The sequence below is a fragment of the Cardiocondyla obscurior genome, linkage group LG13 (assembly GCF_019399895.1).
Source record: "Cardiocondyla obscurior isolate alpha-2009 linkage group LG13, Cobs3.1, whole genome shotgun sequence".
NCBI classification, from domain to species: Eukaryota; Metazoa; Arthropoda; class Insecta; order Hymenoptera; family Formicidae; genus Cardiocondyla; species Cardiocondyla obscurior.
Window position 1 is genome coordinate 5,294,228 of NC_091876.1, and position 16,256 is coordinate 5,310,483.

Here is a 16,256-nt window from a genome sequence, read left to right on the forward strand (position 1 = left end):
GGTCCCGCGCAGCCCGGCAAACGAGGGATACGCCGAGACAAGATCGACGCATTGTAACGTCACCGCGCACTTCATCCCGGAGCCCCCGCGACTCGTACGATAAGCCGAACTGGTTGTATAAATCACCGTTTAATCTTTGCTTTTAGTCGCGACGCGATTATTGAGACGGCGCCCTCCGCGTTTGATAATTAATTTCATACAGAAGCACGCGATATTCCCTCGATTGAGATATATATATACATTCGTACGGACGTATAAATTAACGAAACGTCCGTAAATTCTCGAATATATAATTCGTACGTGTCGTCGCCGGGAATATTCCTGCCGTTTCGCGCGAAATAAATCATAAAATTAACAGCCGGCGATTCGATACAGTTGTCTCCGCGCCGCGTTCGATAGCCGCCAATTTGCAACGCGCGCGGAGCGAAACTCTCAGCCCTTGCCCATTTCGGGCGGGGCGTGTAGATACGGGGTGCGTGTAGATATGCGTGCGATCCGCATGCTGCGGAAAAAAAAAGAAGAAAAAAAAAAGAAAACGCGAGAGGTGGGAAATGATGCGGAGCGAAGTGATGCATGGACGCGCGCAATGTGTCTCCAGCACATTCTCGGAGGGAGTTGCTATTTATACTCCTGACTGCGCGAGCTAAAAGAACGGGCCGAGAAGCGGGTTCCTCAATATGGCAGCAGGTAGGCCGCCGCGCAGTGATTCAGAGCCGATTTTTCCAGCTGGACCAGACAGTGGCTCTATTCTCCGTCTGCCGTTCTGCTCGCCGGGAGCAGCTCGTGGATTTTCTACCTTCCTTCGCGCTTTCGTTCGCGCTCCTTTCCTGCGGCTCGTCCCGCTTTCGTTAACGGTTCGCTCGCACCGAGAAATCCTTAGATCACGTAATCAATCGACGGTTCATTGGACTTTTTAATTGCATCTACAGACGCGCGTATTCGAGCTCCGATACTTTTTTTTTAATTACTAATTTTAAATAAGATACCTAACATTAAATACTCGAGTTCTCTCTCTCTCTCTCTCTCTTTTTTTCTTTTATATTTTGAAGAAATTTATTTCTCTCGCATAATTCGCCCGTCGTAGAAATCACGCGCGAGTTCCTCCGGCGACAAGATTTTCCCAAGAGAAACACCTCGCTTCCTCCGAACGTGTTCTCGGCGCTTTGCTGCCGGGCTCCCGTCGACGCCCCGCTGTATCCATTCCCGACCCCCTCCCCTCCCCCGGCCGACGGCGGCGAAGCTAGCTTTTCGCCGGAGAGAGGATCTGCGGAAAAATCGCTCGCGCGGCCACGGGAGGAGGATATCCGATCGCTTCGCGGGATCGTTTGCGGACCGCTTACACCGACAGATGGGATTATCTGATCTTGAATCTAGCCGGGATGGCTCCGGCGTATAATTGCCATCGTCGGCCGAACGAGCGTAGCCTGGTAAGCGCGCTAGAGAGAAGGCCCTCTTCGCCCTCTCCTCCTCGTCCTCTTTTCTCCACCAGCTTCCTCTCGTATCTGCAGCTCTTGTCGACTGCCCGGCTAGTTGGCTGGGTCCCGCGCTAAGCTAGTTCGTCTGCGCCGGCCGACGTTCCTTCTCGTTCGTTCAACAGGCTGTTCGTTGCTGCCGCTCTTCTGCCGTCGTGCCGGTCTCTCTGCCTCTCTAGTCGGCTCGTTCGCCACCGGAGTCAAGGCTGTGAACCGGGAATGTGCGTGCAACTATGCTACCTGGACCTTTTATTCCTCCTGATATCCAACGCCGCCGCCGCCGCCGCCGCCGCCGTCGCCTTCGCTTAACGTGGTTTATATGCCTTTAGTCGGCAACGACTATGTCTAGTAATACATTCGTATGAATCTACGTCGCGCGGGCAGCTTCTCTCCCTTTTTCGCCCTTTTTTCCTTTTTTTTTTAAGATCCCAGATTCCGATCAAACTCTCTCTCCTGGGTAGCTCCCTCAATCTAATTTTCTCTCTCTTCTCCTCGAACCTTCGATTACGATCTTTCGGTGAAAGAGAAATGGAACGGCGTGCGTACTTTTATATATACCCTCTGGCACCTGTCTACCCAAGTGGATAATAACGCCGCTACGAAACCGCGAGCCGTGCAGCCCGATCGCCTGACTGTTACCAATCTACCTATCCTCGTTCACGTCTATCTCGTTTCTGTTATTAGACTTTTCACATTTTTCTTTGCTTCACTCTTTCTCTTTCTCTCTCTCTCTCTATATATATATATATATATATATATATATCACCTATCAATCGCCTATTAATTTCTGTTAAACAGACTCGCCAACAGCCCTTTGCAGCGTTCGATTACGAAAGCATCTTCCCGTAATATCCTCTCGCGAATGCTCTCAAATCACTTATTTACGATTCAATAGATTTCGCGATACGATTCCGATCTCAGTTTACTTAATCTCTTTTTGTTGCTCGCCTAATGGCGCGATACATGAACCTCTCTCTCTCTCTCCCTCTCCCTATCAATCCAATTCGATTTCCCAGTGCGCTCGGGCAGAGATTTTATCCCACGTAATAAACCATCCCTCTCCTTCCGTTTCGTTCGACTAATCTCTATCGCGAATCGATATTTACTCTATCCGTGTCCGAGGGAGTCGCGCCGGGAGCGTGGTTTCTCAGCGGTACAACGGTTAGGCAACCACCTCGCTGGAAATCATTGTCTTGCCCGAGCCAAGTGGCTCTTTCTATCACGTCGCGTGGGTCGCTCTCTCGCAAGGACTCGGCCGCGGTAATAAATAATAACGGGAACGCGAATTAATCACGACGTTCGCAGGCGCCTTCTGCGGCCGTGTATCCCTTGTAATTATGACGAGAGCTCGTTAGACGCTTCTCGAACCAAATGTCACTTCATATTGCGCGTATGTGTATTAATTTTTTTTTTTTTCTTTTCTTTTCTTTTTCTTTTTTTTTTTTATCGGACCGGTGTTTTATAATACGTTTTATAATACGTTCTTTTTTTTGCTTTGTTACAGGTAAGAAAATGTCGCGGCTAACGGTGATCTGGGTATGTAATTATATCGCGTTGCAACACTCGCTTTCAATTAGGGGAATCTGAAACGTTCCTCGTGCCGATAATAATTGAAAGCATAATAGGAATGATGTCATTACGTTACCGTGAGTTATATCATAATTTTCGGCTGTTACGACTGGGTTACGTTTAGCTTTACAGTTACCTCGCGGAGGATTAACGTCCGGATAAAAGAAATGGCTGTGTAAAAGTTTTTAATACAACAATCCACGTGACTATAAATCATCCTCGCGGCGCAGGGTTGACACGCCTCGGGCAACTTAATCGCCTTTTATAATATCTGTCGCTCGGCGTGACGGAACTGAAACCTTTGCATTAATCATCGAATCGGCTTCTCAACGGCCGCGGGACGTATCGCATGTGTGTTCGAGGTGCTCGTCCTGGTCGAACACCTTTGATGATCGACGCGTGCTTGACCTTCTCGAGGATCAGCCGCAAATCGGACCTCCGCGTGAATTATCCTCTTTGTCCGTTGACACACGCGTGCCGTGAGATCTCAGAATAGTCGCCGGCCTCGGCAAAAAGCCTCCTCTCATTGCGCGCCGCTGTCTTATGCGGCTTTTTGTCGCGCTTTATATTTGCACGACGTTTTCGTCCCACGTATACCGGTGTGCAATCGCGCGAAATAACCTCGCCTAATGATTGGCGAACTTTACGCCGGCCGCCAAAATGTTAACACGTATTTTAATAATACCGTTAACATAATATCGCTCATCGCGCTCTTCCGGCGAAGCCGTTGAACATAATCGTCGGCCGTCACTATTAAGTCTTAATGAAAGTAAATAACGCGCGTGAGCCGGTCTCATTAAAATCAAATTCACGCAACTACGGGCTGACAATTTATTCCAATGAAGCTGATCGTAGGAATTATTTCGCTTTTCTAAATTATTTTCATTCTTGTCGAATGTACAATTTTTTTTTTTTAATGACTTATCAATTTTATCTGACGCTGTTTGTCTTGCGTGAAATAATTTGACAAGCAGTAAATTTAAATTTTTTTTAATTACCCCCCGGAGAACCTATTTTACATATATTTTTATTAAACATTAATTACACTCGCGCGGAGACGCGACGAGTTCTCATTTGCGCGGCGATCCGTGAGAAATGAAAGAAACGTAAGAAAGAAACGTTTCGAGTTAAAATGTGCGAACGCACACTGAAACGGATTAATCGCCCTTCTTCATAATGTCAATCACGTCGCGGAACATGATCTCGTTACGCTTAACCTCGCAAAATGTGTCATTATTGTTTCGCAAAAGAAAACGGGGAACGCGGAAACCGGCCGCGGTCACGACCGGCGCGAATACTCGGAAACCGTATAATTCACGAGACATTCGATTTGCGGACGCCCTTAATGGCGTATATCCCGGCGATCGCATGCCGCGATCCAGCGCGTTCCGGAAAGAGAGCCCGGGAGATCAGAGTGGCCGCGGTGAGAGAAAGAGAGCGCCGGAATAAAAAGCGCCCAAGGTCTCCGGCGGTGCCGTACAAACGTCGAGAACCATTGGGCATTGGGTGCACGACCGTTAACGAGCGTCGCTTCCCGCCGACGGAAAGTGTCTCCCTTTACTACCGATTATGAGTAATTCCTTTATCGTTCCCGCGAAATTGTTTTTATTCTAATATAACTCGCATGCGATACCAAGATGACTTTCCAGCAAATGAAGAAATAACGATCGCCTAATGCAATTCCCCGCAGTTGCTCTATTATTTTCGCAAAAATTTTCCTTTCCTACCCGATCTTCGTATACGCCGTTAATTAGCCCGCGTATCATTCCCGTATGCGTATAATGATAATTTATATAATAATAATGATTATAAAACATACGCGAGAACATGGTACACCGAAATGAAGTACACGCACCGCGCATTCTTGTTATAAAATAATTGCAATTGATACACGACGGTGATTAATATTTTAAATACAATTTTGAGCGATGCTAATCTCGTTAAATATCATCCCGAGGAGCAATTAACGTCGCGTCCCGGATTACCGGTTAGTTTTGCAAAGCTTCTCTACTTAGCCAATTACACTCGTTAGATCTCTCGGTGACGCAATCCGTCCGCCGAATACCTCTTCGCTAATTATCCCCGGGTAGGATCGCGACTTTTATGAGACCGATTCGGGAAAGTTGCCGCGTCTGGTTTTCTCGCGGACACGTAAGTCTCTCTAATCTGGTTCACGTCGGATCGACTTCCTCGTCCGCGACTCTCTCGCGCGCGGTACCGTTTCTCCAGGGAGCGACGCCGACCGTCCGCTTTTACCTGCCGATTGACGGCCGTACCCGTTTATCGAATCGGTAGGTTAAATCCGAGTGACACTCGTCCGCGTTGCGTAACCCGGCAATCATATCCGGAAGGTATCCCGCCGGCAGTTCGCGTTAGCCGTGCGCGTATACACTTTCACCCGCCGCGGACCCGTTTCGCGTCCGCCGACAACCATTCTCGTCCGCCTCTTTTCTTTTTCTCTTTCTCCTCCCTCGCGATGTAGTCTCGCCAGGATCGATAAATGCATCGCTCGATCCTGCCGGACGGTCCATTAATCGGGGCAGGTGCCCCGGTGACGACTAATATCGTCCTCCTTCGCGCGACTGATAATCCCCGCCGACTCCTCAACGTTCGCGACGTGCTCTCGCCGTTGAAGCTGGCCGGTCGTTTATTCGACGACGCGAGCGCGTAATGAAGCGTTTACGCGCGGCCCGCACGCATAATTGATTATCGCGCGTGGAATCTCGCGCCGTTCGAGACGCTCCGCCGCTCGGATATTGCGTAATAAAACGCGATCGGGATGGCGCAAAAAAAAAAAAAAAAAGTCGCGTAATTTTCAACGCGAGGCAAACGCGCGGATTATGTTGAAAGTGATATTACGGATCTGATAGATCGAGCCGCAGAAATTGATTGCCGTTGTACCGGCCGCGCGGCGTTTCTCCGCTTCGATCCAGTGTGCAAACCACTAATTTCGTGTTCCACAACTTAAATTGGATATCCCTATGAAATGGAATTCCCCCGGCATAGATAGGATCCGTGCGAACGAAAGAATATTGCCGCTCTGTCGATGTCGGGAGGAATGACATCACGATTTCGGGCAACATTATTAGATCGGCAATACCGTTAATACGATCACGACCGCGGGGTCAAATCGCTGGAAGCGTGACTACGAAAGACCTCATTAGCAAATTCAATAATATGCGTAGAAAGAGAGAAACGGAGAAAAAGAGAATGAGCGAAAGAGAGAGAGAATTGGTGTAGTCGTTCTATTGTACATTATTTGACACAGGGTGGCACAGGAATAGATTTAAGCCGCTTTGCAAATGCGGATTTCCAAGCCGAACGATACTAATCTACGACGTGACGTTTGACGAATCCAAGACGAACCTCCGGGACGGTGAGAGACGTCCCCGAAGAGAGGACGGTAGAAGGACGGTATAATCGTGCCGGTAAGAAATCGTGACGCGCGCCGGAGAGAAAGGAGGATCCTACAGCCGGGTAGAGACCTTTAAGATCGCAAGGAGCAAAGGTATATTACGTCCATACAGTCTACATAGCGCACGCTCGCGCGCTTGACCCGCGTTGTCCCGGGGACTTGTCCCGGGAAAAATTTTAGACGGCCCGCTTGGAAAGGCGCGTAATGGTTTGCATATAATCGGCGAAGGGACACCGAACCGGACAGCGATCAGCGAGTATTCGCAAATGAATCAAATCGCTACGAAGATAATACGTCAATATACGTCACCGAAAAATTATACGCATTTTAATATTTGTAAAGAAGTCGAGAAGCTATCGAGACGCGACGTCGCTGATCCTTAAATTCGAGACACTCTTTGAATTCTTTAATGGTTTCGTACGCGCGCGACGGAAAATTATATACCTGTTGCGTTTACGGGAAGTTAGAATTTTTCATCTCATTTTTCTTTTTTTTTTTCTTCTTTTTTAATCCCGTAATAATTATGCTTCTTATGTCGCAAGAAATTTATAACTATCGATGTATGATTAATGGGGAGTGGATTGGCTATTGAACGGTTGGTTGCGTGTGTCGCCTTAATTTCGAAAACGCATGCAAAATCATTGCGGCGGATAAGATCACTCGGCCACTTTCGCCGCGCCGACATGAGCGTAGAAATATCAGACGCGTGCTCTACAATTTCCTCGGCACCGTCTGCAATATACAGGTTACGCTCGCGGTTGCACGAACTGGGTCATTTTGATTGACGGGCAAGTTCTCGCGCGGCAATTCTTAGGGGTGAACGTACTTTAAGCGGTAGACAAATTAAATTTTTATTACTTCTTTTATCGAACAATAAAAAGCAGAGAACTATTTTCCTTGACGTCAAATTTTTTAATTAAATTTTAAATATCATTAAACTCTTCGCCTTTTCTTTCTCTATATATATATGAATATAATTAATAAAATAAGAATCTTATAAAAATAAAAAAAATAAAAAAGGGCTCGTCGAATTAAGTTACAATATGCTTAAAATAATTTCTTTTATAATGAGCGCAATGTAAAATGTGAGACAACTGTGAGAGGAAGGTAAATTATTGTATCAATAAACACGTGGCCGGCAATGATTTTTCTACCATTAAGAAACGCGCATTAAGGGATGCTAAAGTAAGCTCGACGTAAACGTTAGGACTTAGCGAAATTTCACGACAGGGACGCACTTTCAATTAACCGTCGCGGCCGTCATTATCTTCGGAAAGTGCCTCATCTTCCTGCTTGTTACGTGTGTCGGCATAGAATTGTAATCTGAGAGATCGCCTGCCAAAGATCATGGTAATTTGTAATAATTAGAGCCATTCTTCCCTTTCTCGTCCCGTCTCTCTCTTTCGGTTTCACCCGTCTCCGCGTCTCCGTCTTTCTTTCATTCTCGCGTTGCGCATCGGCCCGCTCCCTTTTTCTCATTTCTTTTTCAACCATTCTGGTCACGCCGGCTCATACGGTGCCGACACTTTCCTCTGAAGCGTGCACTAATATTACCGGTAAAATTGTAGGCCAGAAAAAGAGAGTGTACTTAGATCCTCTATCATTTGCTCGCCACGGCATTACGCGTTTACTCGAACGAGCCCTCGACGGTACGATATGAAACGCGAAATGAAAACGAGGGACTTTACGAAATTTTTAAATACACCGCGATAAGAAACGGAACGTTACGAAGCATCTTCTACCGCTCGACGTTATTAATTACAGTCGAGAAAAAAATTAATTTTAATTAATATAAGATAAATGCGACTAGCCGAAAAAAAGAAAAGAAAAAAAAATTGACAGGTACACTGTGCAGGTACATAAAAATTCAATTTCTAAAGCAGGTGGAAAAAATTACCAAAGTTCAAGCGTTGCAAAATTTTATAAGCCGAGTATAAAATAAAATTAATTACGTCAATCAAGAATTTTCAGAAGAAGGATCGACTGCCAATCGGGGAATGTATCATCTGCACACAAAGGTGCGCTTTCAATTGCTAATAGGTTTTATGACGCACTATCGCTGCCCAGTTGGCGTCGACGGCGACGGATATCCGTCGATTGATGAATAACGTCGCCGCGGCGCGGAATAGCAAGAGAGCGAACGGACAAATTAAGTCTCGCTACGACAACGGGGCTGAAACACGCGTCCGCACTAGAATTACATTCCCAGATACGGATCTACATGGGATTTGAATAATGCACGTATTCTCCTTGCCCGTTGCGTTACCCTCCTTCCCCTTTGTCCCCCGCGAGTCAGGAATAACCAGTCTAAGCGAAGGGGCACACACCGTCGGGAAAAAGGAGCCAGGATGCTGCGCGTTCCCCGCGAATACCTCTCGGTCGTTTTGGCGCGTTTCCCCGCGACCTCGTCTAAACAATTTAAAAGCCGGCAGAGATCGGAGAGCGGATAACGGAGGTAAACGACGATGATCTCTCGGCACAATGAGAAAGACGAAGAAAGAAAAGAAAGAGAGAGAGAGAGAGAGAGAGAGAGAGAGAGAAGGGAAAGAGAGAGAAGGAGAAAAGTAAGAGAGCTTCTTGGAATGATCTTTAATACGTTATACGCTAATGAGGCAACGGTGTACAGGAAACACGCGGCGAGCTTCTCTGACCAAGGAAGGTTCGTTTGCCTCTCTCGTCGGCGATCATTAATCCTCGGATGACCTTCGCGAATTTTAAAACGGTACGTCGGGCGCACGAAATGCATTTTCGTAATGTCTTCATCGCCGGCGCGTCGAGTCAACAGCCAACGCTTGGATTATGACGGCGAATTCCAGCGGCAGCTGACACTCAATTAAACATATCGTAGCCGGTCGGTTTAACCGCCGTGCGATGATTCGCCGTCGTGATATCGCGCGTTAAAATCACACGGTAGACCGCGCACAAGCGCGCGAAACATCGATATTCGTTCCCATCAGATTTTATGCATTCCTGGATATCGAAATGCAAGTCGAGGATCGTCTTATAAAGCCGAGGAAAAAAAAAAAAAAAATTGCGCGGAAAGTTGGAAATTGCAATACCGCGCGCGGAATCTTACGCGAGAAGAAGCGACAATAATAACAATCCGCCGGCGATTATTGCGAAAAACGGCGAATCTCGATTGGCAGGACGGTCAGTCGAATAGGTGTGACTGGCGAAGCGTTTCGTGGAGCATACTCATCAATGCGGATTCGAGCTCGTTGATTAGCGCTAGGTATCGAGAGCACGTGAAATTGCTAGTGAGTGAGCGGCAAAACAAGTAACAAGAGCCGATACACCGCGCACTGGCCTTGCGTTTCCTTTCGCAAGGTCCCCTCGAAGCGCAGAATTTTACACTAAATACAGTTGTACTGGATTTCAACGCGGGAAGAAAGAGAAGGGGTGGGAGGGGAGGGGAGTGAAACCTCGACAGGGAGGAGACGGTAGACGAAGATAAGGAAAGTGGAAAGAAAGAAAGAAGAGAAGAAAAAGAAGAGCGACGAACGTAGCGGGACGACGGGGGGAAGAAGAAAGGAAGAGGGTTTCGACGTGAGGAAATAGGGGATGGGCCCTTTGCCGTAACATTACAGTGGAGCCCGCTGAGTGAGATATTACCGCCGTCATAACCTCTAATAACTACACAGAGGCCTTTATAACGCCTCCCAGTGCTTCATTGTACCACAGTGGCAAGGCGCGCTCTCTTTTCCCCCTCCCCCTCCTACCCACCCTTGTCTCGTACGTGATGTAGGTAAGGTCCAGTCGAAAGAGTGGTCCCGCGGTCTCGGACACGGGAGCCTTACTATTACTGTTTCGCACCGGCCGCGCCCCCGAGTCCGAAGGGAAGCCAGACGGGGTGGCTGGGCGCCGAGAGGTAAGGATCGGAGCTCGCATGAGAAAACGGACGCGGATCGGCGGCGCGAAGGAAGGAAGCGTGTCGAAACCGGCGTGAAAACGAATACGCGATCCCGTACACGAGACGAGGGGCCCCGCGGTTACCGCGCACGGGTCACGCGGAATTTAATTGGCTTCTGATCTGTGCCGGAACGTCCGGTCGGCTGCTTCCCTTTCGTTCTTTACCGCCGCCCGTACGGCGAGCGCTAATCATCCCGATAGCCTTCGGTCGTACCTCCCTTACGAGTCCTTCCTCTCGCGCACGCATTCAATTTCGCATTTCCACCGTGTAATTTTATCATCGTTTAACGCGATGTAATGGAAATCACGGAATTCCATGTCCACTTACCGCGCGCGGCAGCAACGAGCTGGTTTTCTTTTTTTTTCTTTTTCTTTTTTTTTTTTCCGCGGTTTCGTGGGAATGTATTATCTCCCGTATTAACCACCGACTTCTATATTTACGACGAACGTATTAAATCATAAATATACATGCAGGTTTATTTCTGAGAAAATCCGACGAATAGACATGTCACGTAGATCCCGATATGTTTGCGCTTAACACGCCGCCGTTCGTGCGCGTTCGAAACCCCGCGCGTCGTTGACTTCCCCCCCGCGCCGTGTCTGGCGTAGGCACGTGATTTAAAAATAATCGGGAAGCCCGTGTAGTCCATATGTATTGTCGACGTTTAATTACCTTCGGACGCGTAACTACCGCGAGCACCGCGTGATTTTATTATACCCGCCGCCGACTCAGGTGCGCATCCTGGATAGAACACCGGGACGCTGCGTCGGATCCAACGGCGGCAATAACGTTTCCTTCTCCTTTTTCTCTCCCCCTCCCCCTTTGAATTTCCGCGTCCTCGTTTCCTCGTGCGTCGAAGCCGGCGGGTTCCGTCCCGCGAACAACGCCCGCGGCGGCGTCGCGAGTGCTGCCTATTCAATTTGTTTCTTTTGTAAAGGGGCTTCGCCTTCCGCGCGATGAAATTGATATTCCGCGACGTAAGAGAGCCGATTTAAATACCGGAAGCGCGCGGTGGAACTCACGGTCGATCGCAAGATGATAACACGGACGTTCCCCGTTCCTACGGACATTCTAATTTGTCGACAATTGAGAAAATCGCTCTAACGGCGCGCGATCGCGCGTAATAAAATAGATGTAATTGAATAGTTCCAGGCAATCTAAACCGGAGTGCTCATCGCGTCGGAAAATAAGACGAGCGGTGTATCAACCTATGAATCAATGGCTTACAAAGTAATTCGTGCCCTCGGGGAGAACTCGGAACGTTTTATCCATCCCTTTTACGTTTCCAGGCCTTCCATTTAAACAATCGAAACGGTGACTTTGAAGAAGACTCCGGCCCCACTGCTCGTCGTTAAAAAGCCTTAATTTACGAAACGGGCAAAAAAAAAAAAAAAAACTGCCGCGCTGCTTCACCGACGTACGTCGGGATCGCGGATTACGTCGTTCAGTATGTTAGCAGTGCGTCCGCGGCAACAATGTCGAGTCGTTTAACTAGCTCGCGAAGAAAAGCGGCGCGAGAAGTGTTTCTCGCGCACCGCGCCGGCAAATACTCGCCGGTGCCGCGTATTCCAGCTCAGTGAGCGGCGACTTACGGGTGTAATGATGTTATTTTCTTGTAGCGGGAGCAAGTGAGGAGTAACTCCTCGGTGCAAAAAAAAAGAAAGAAAAAGAAAAGAAAAAAAAAGAACCGAAGGAGGACGAGAAAAAAGGTAGGCCTCAACGGCAGTTACACGTCTGTACCATTTCGCATGCCTGTCTCCCTCGATTTTAACTCTCTCCCCCGCATTCCGTATCCTGAGCATGCCCGTTACCGTAGTCACACACCTGGACGCGATTTACCGCGAGAAACCAAGAAGCCGGGGAAGGTAGGAGGAGAAACCTTTTACTTTGTGCCCTCACGCAAGTTAGATCGAAAATGGAACAAAGCGAGGACTCGTCTCTCATCAGCGCGGTTCGTCAACGTGGTCGGTTAATACCGACGCACCTGCGCGTTTTCGCCGCGTTGGCGTGGCAATTAGAGACGTTTGCGGAATGCCGCGGGCAGAGGCGTCGTTACAGAAACGCGTGTAACCGAGAATTGCAACAATATCTCTCGGCCCGTTTCGCGCAGTTACACGCATTCTTCGAACAAGGTAGATCTCGCCCTGACGCTAATCTAGATGCCGAAGTTTCAAGTACTCGTGTATACACGTAGCTTCACGACGTTGCTTTTTTTATTAATTTTTTTTATTTTTTATATGACGAGACTAACGTACGATTTCTAAGAAGAGAAATAGGCAAACTCTTGGGTCGCATTAAGAGCCTTGCACAATTGATTCAATTAATAAAACTAAAAGAAATCATGCGACGTGTGGTCGGTTCGAGAGACACAATTATAAAGTATGAAAAAAATATTGTGCGACTTACCGATCTGCGTTAACTTCAGCGGAGTTGTTGAATTTTGGTGACTGTAACATAAAAAAAAATATTGATGTAGATATGTATATTAGTTAATAAAATTATTTTTTTTTAAATGCATAAGTTTTTATTTAATACAGATTTTATTTTAAAAAATTTATATTTACCTATACGTTGCTCCGCCGAGGCAGGATGCCCGTCCCGGGCCTGCTCCTCCTCTCAGATGGGACGTGACATCCTTCGGCGCACTCTGGACACTCGCAGGATAGTCCACGACACTCCGCAAAATTCGCGACCTCGACACAAGACAGTGGTTACGATATAAAGCAAAGTTCAAAGTCATCTGTCGAATTCTCTGGTCAGTTCTCGTCAGCGGAACGAACGATATCGAGAACAGGTGCCAAGCGACGAACGAGACGGGCCGCGATACGAAATGTTCCCCGCGCACTTTATTGTCTTTGATCGAGTAACACAAAAATCGCTTGCTCGAAACGGAACGAGAATCCCGGCCGCGACGAAGAAGACGGGCAAGGTGCGGGATTTCCTCACGCTCTGAAAATGGCGATTGACCGGAATCTGCCGAGGAAGATTTTAATGGAAGCCCCGGTCGAAAATGCTCGACGCAATTCCGGCGCAATTCACGTCGGACGCTCCGCGCGCTGCGCCCACCTAACCTTGTCGTTCCGAAGCACTTTTTCGAGGCCCGGAACGAAGCACTGAACGATGAGTAGAATAGTACCGGCGTACAGAATATGATTCTTCGTTCCGTAGTTGACGACGCCGACGCGTATTCGTGTGCGAGAACTTGCTACGCGCGATCGGAAATACGCGAAATTGCGGAGCGAACAATGACACGTCCGCACGCCCGAGGCTCCGCAACTAGACTGGCCGTTAGAGATTTCGGCCCTTGGATAGAACGAGAAAACCGCGTAAAAGAGCGAGACGGCAATAGGTCCGATCGTCAACTGAACGCTGTCTTTCTCGCGCGGAGTTCTCGGAAGCGCCGAGCTCGACGCCAAGCTAGTTTGTTTACGTCTGGTTTTTTATGCTCGCCGAGCTCGAAACAACCTACCCCAAAACACATGATCGCTCGAGCAAGTTTTCTTTCGCGATTCCGAATCGCAGCCTTCACGTTCGAGATTCTAGATCGTCATCGTTCCCAAAGTCCTTTACGAGCGAGCCTGAAAAAAAAAATCCAACAATCAGAATATTGTTCTGTTTCGTAAAAATTTATACAATTTCTTAAAAAAAATCACGCACAGTTTTTTCATAAGATAAGATAAGATAATTAAAAAAAAGGAAAAATATAAATATCAAACTATCGTAAAAATGCAAATATTTTACCTAACGCAAAATTATAATACGTATTAAAGAGTGTACGCAATTCGAGATATAAAATTGTTTATTATCTTTCACGATCGGACTTTCTGTACGGAGCAAATGTTCCCCGCGCACTTTATCTTCCTCAAATTAAAAAAAAAATTGGATTATATAATTCAAAGATGACATACGACAAAGATGACATACATCGTCAGTGGCCTACTTCAATCTTTCATTTAAAAATCCACCAGAGCACGATAAACCAAAGGCGTTTTTCTCAATCACTGACGCAGCGTCTGGCGTTAAAAGGAAATCGGCGGCTGGTCAAGGATACCCCGTATGTTTATCAACGAGAAGAGATTCCGGTCGGCCGCGTTACTCGGCATCGGCTCGTAAACTCCTCGAGGACGTATGAAAAAAGCGTCGATACGTAAGCGCATGGACGGACCGAACACGTCGCCCTTCCTCCGGCAATGTAAAATCACGTCGGCGCGCGGTTTAATTTCCATAAGAATAATTTCGCGGCGCATAATGAGCGTCACGCTCGAGCGGCGTTCGACTATGACGTCGTTAATAAATCCTCGATAGAAAGTGAACCGATAGAAAAGTATCCGGTCCATGACATTGCAACGCAGTTAACGTTCTCTACACCGAATTATTTAAAAGCACCGAAGTGTCGTCCTGTGGATTTTGATAAATTTTTCAAGCTTATCAAGATTGCGATAAGAAAAAAAAATTAGTAAAAGATTAACGTTTATCACGACCTGATCGACGTAATCATAATACGCACAAAACTGCTTTTTTTTTTTTTTTTTTTTTTTTTAAGAGTGTCTTAAACTGTCGATGAATCGCAAGATCAATCTTCGCTAAGGTATATAATCTCAAAATAATATTTGGACAACGTCATCGACTCTTGAGACTCTTCGAGATAGAATTCAATCCTTTCGCTTAGATACATACGCGCGCCCAAAAGCATATACTAAGACCGAGACGCGAAATCCTTGAACTTCTGGCGATACTGCTGGCTTAGCATAGCGATTACGAAAGTCGTCGAGGCACACCGCGGATTACAATCGTCTGGCGCGTAATTCCGCGTGCGTTTGTCGCGCCGGCAATCCCGAGAGATAATTCTCTTTAATTACAGTTCGCCGGTTTCGGATTCGATCGGACAGTTTGTGAACCGCGGGATATTATCGCGCAATTTAATTTTCAACGATTAAACCAGGGAATAATATATCGCTCCTTCGTCCAACGCGGTTGGCTCCCACACAAATTCAATCTTTTATTTCTACAAAACGTTACGGCAGAATTATGAGGATGGATATTTCGCGGAATTCCGATTTCCGTTCCCGCGCGGAGTGCAATAACGGTGTAAATCGACATTTGGCGATCGCGAAACGAGTTCGCGGAGCGAACGGGACGTGCAACGATGAATCGTGGTTGGAGGTCCCGGATTTTTGTCCCGGCGTTCTCGACCCGCTGCGGCGGCGAGCCGCCGTCAGAGGATCGAACGGTAATGTCGGCGAAGAGGACCGTTTCGCGGATACGCCGGCGCGGGCAGTAACGGGGGGTGAGATCGGCGGGGGAGAAAGACACGTATCTTTCAAGTCCGATCGGTACCGCCGGTACCGATGTTCCTCTTACCTTGCCGCGGGGCACATTCGAATCTATAAGACCCGATAGAGAGAGGAGAAAGAGCGAGAAAGAGCCCTCTCGCGCGCCGGTATCGGGGTATAACGGTGATTGCACGAACTCACGATTTCCATATTTCACCGGCAAGTCAATGGTGTATCCAGTGTTTGATTTACGTAGTCCCGCGACCGCCGTGATCGATGAATCTTTTTTCCACGGCGATTAAACGTAAATTGCGCGCCGACTACGAAATCGTTACCCGATCGATTCCGCCGCGGCGCGAGAATTAATTTGCCTCGGCGAGAGAATCGGGGATTGAGTGACGGGGGAGAGAAAAAAAAAATGGAGAAAGAAGAATCGGATTAACCGCGCGAAGGCAGAAGACTTGGCATTGCAAATTCGGCATTCCCGTCGATTGAAATATTAATCGACCGATCGGAGGGGACTTGTCTTTTAATTGTGAGACTCCGTTGACCCTTATCTTCTTCTTCTTTTTTTTCGCCGAAAGGTTTTCGGGCCGATCAGTTCGTTTCTTTGACAA

At 47.6% G+C, this 16,256-nt stretch overlaps 1 long non-coding RNA gene across 1 annotated transcript in view; it reads right to left on the bottom strand.

Annotated features, from left to right (window-relative positions):
* The window catches only part of LOC139107643 (uncharacterized), a 34,463-nt gene extending 20,181 nt beyond the window's left edge, over nucleotides 1-14,282 (bottom strand). The window contains exons 1-2 of the long non-coding RNA XR_011546544.1: nucleotides 12,931-14,282; nucleotides 12,773-12,813 (exon numbers count right to left, since the gene is read on the bottom strand). This is a non-coding gene — a long non-coding RNA (uncharacterized lncRNA). The remainder of the gene's footprint in view (nucleotides 1-12,772; nucleotides 12,814-12,930) is intronic.
* Between the last annotated feature and the right edge of the window lie 1,974 nt (nucleotides 14,283-16,256).